We start from the raw sequence: 1,904 nt of genomic DNA, 5'->3' as shown, positions 1-1,904 counted from the left end.
CTGAAAAACAAAAAAAAAACTTATAATGTTCTTATTTCGCCGCATGTTCATCAAGTTCACCTTTTTCTTCAACAAATTAAACCGATGATGAGCTTATTCAAAATCCTAGAGGAAATCGCATAAGAAAGAAGGAAGGGAGAATTTCTGGTACAAAAATAAAAACAAGACAAAGAAAATTCATCCTTCACACGTATTTGCAAAGAATCGAAAAAACAAATGCAACATACGGTACAAAATCAGAACACAAAAGAAAAAATACATTCTCATAAAAACAAAACCAACAAAAAGAGAATTCTTTTTCCACATCCATTTGCATAGAATCAACTCATAGGATCAGAACTTTAAACAAAAAAAATACAACATTAATAACAATAGACCTCCATGTTTTCGATGAACTCGCTATTTTCACCTCTTTTTCAACCACATTCACTCCTTCAAAAGTGAAAAAAGAAGCACAGTTAATCGATTCTACAGATCTTGTTGAACAAAATGGGATTCAAAAATTCTGGAATAAATAAAAATTTCAAAAACGAAAAAATAAATTTATTTTTTATCGCAACTTACTTTTCACACAGCTTGTTTACCACGATGATCTTCGTCTTCACCGCTCGACCAAATCTGAAGAAGCCCTAGTTTTGTTCACCGCGAAAGAAAAGTAAAATAAAAGATGGTATTTTGGCTGTTATTCATCTCGGTGGAATTAAAAAAATTGAGAGGTAAATATTGGCATTAATTACACTCCCGAGAATTTAGGAAGCGAAATAAAAAAATTGACTGTTGGGGTTTCCCCTTCTTCTTCCCTTTCTCAGAAATTGCCGGCAATCTCTCTTTTGTTTGTTTTTTTTTTTTTCGACTTAGCTTCCTTCCTCTATGATGGAACCAATGAAGATGATCTTGTGATACCCAAAATCCCTGGATCTCCTTTCGCGAATTGCCGGCCCAATTTCTGATCAGATCTCGTCCTCCTCTAAAATTGTGTTACCGAAATGAAAAAGAACCTCACGCCCTAGCCCATAATTCTCACAGACGGCACCAGTTGGTGAAACAAAAATCTCCACCCAAATCTAGAACGATAGAAGCAATAAACTACACAATATTTACGTGGTTCGGTCATCAAGACCTACATCCACGGGTGGTTCTTCCGAGCTTTTCTACTATGATTAGAGAGTGTTTACATCTTACCAGTGAATTGAGAGAGTCCCCTAACCCTAATGATAAACCTTCTATTTATAGGCACAAGTATAAAACTAAAGACCATTGGGCCCATGAACTCTAATAAACGGGCTTAGGCCCTTATTACAACTTACTTGAGTCTTCAGCGCAGGGAGCTTCGTTGTTCCTTGACTGCGCAGGCGCTTCAGGTTCTCTTGACTGCACAGGCACGCGTCTTTCATACTTCGTTTTATTTACGCAGGTGAATCTTCTTTCTATTAATAATCAAAGTCTTCAGTTAAACCTGCGCTAATTAGCTTTACTTAATAATAATAATAATAATAATAATAATAATAATAATAATAATAATAATAATAATAATAATAATAATAATAATAATAATAATAATAATAATAATAATAATAATAATAATAATAATAATAGTTGAGAGAGATATTTCGATATTGTTAAGTACAGGGCTGATGGAGGATTTAGTCCTCATCACGATTCACTCAAACCTGTTAAGGAAGTGCTCGACACGACCACGAACCCGACATGATTCACTCAAATCCGAACATGACACGAATACGATAACAACACGATTTGAACCGTGTTGACACGATACGATAACGACATGATCTGATTAAAACCTGATTAAACACGAAACCCCAAAGGCTAAAGTATAGAAATAATTAAAAATTAAAAATTAAAAATAAATATTTAATAAAAATAATAATATTAACTCTATCAGG

General features: G+C 33.7%; 1 long non-coding RNA gene across 1 annotated transcript; it reads right to left on the bottom strand.

Annotated features, from left to right (window-relative positions):
- Window positions 1-239: 239 nt before the first annotated feature.
- LOC131016457 (uncharacterized) lies at window positions 240-1,052 on the bottom strand. Its single transcript, XR_009099011.1, has 2 exons — window positions 565-1,052; window positions 240-432 (listed from the first exon to the last, which is right to left on the bottom strand). It is a non-coding gene; the product is annotated as an uncharacterized LOC131016457 (long non-coding RNA).
- Between the last annotated feature and the right edge of the window lie 852 nt (window positions 1,053-1,904).

The sequence above is a fragment of the Salvia miltiorrhiza genome, chromosome 3, assembly GCF_028751815.1.
Source record: "Salvia miltiorrhiza cultivar Shanhuang (shh) chromosome 3, IMPLAD_Smil_shh, whole genome shotgun sequence".
NCBI classification, from domain to species: Eukaryota; Viridiplantae; Streptophyta; class Magnoliopsida; order Lamiales; family Lamiaceae; genus Salvia; species Salvia miltiorrhiza.
The sequence above is the reverse complement of the archived record's forward strand: the minus strand, read 5'-3'. Positions and strand labels throughout refer to the sequence as shown.